Source organism: Aethalodelphis obliquidens, unplaced genomic scaffold (genome assembly GCF_003676395.1).
Source record: "Aethalodelphis obliquidens isolate GAN/ISIS:26980383/991018 unplaced genomic scaffold, ASM367639v1 scaffold1, whole genome shotgun sequence".
NCBI classification, from domain to species: Eukaryota; Metazoa; Chordata; class Mammalia; order Artiodactyla; family Delphinidae; genus Aethalodelphis; species Aethalodelphis obliquidens.
Genome location: NW_020837945.1, coordinates 108,974,499 through 108,974,743, shown reverse-complemented (window position 1 = coordinate 108,974,743; position 245 = coordinate 108,974,499).

The following is a 245-nucleotide window of genomic DNA, read 5'->3' as shown; positions in this document are numbered from 1 at the left end:
GTGATGCAACATGGATTGAACACATCTAGACCCACAGCAGGATGAGACATAAGGCTGGAAACTGTTTGCGCTAAGAGAAATGTGAGGTTGGGTGAGGAAACGCACACCCTTTAAAGTAATACTACCTGGTACCCATTCAATGGGTCCCAAATCTGCAGGTTCAAGGGATCTTCCTACAGCTAAAACATGCATGGAAAACCCAGAGGACTGTACACCATGTGATCGGGAGATGTGTCTAAAATGCA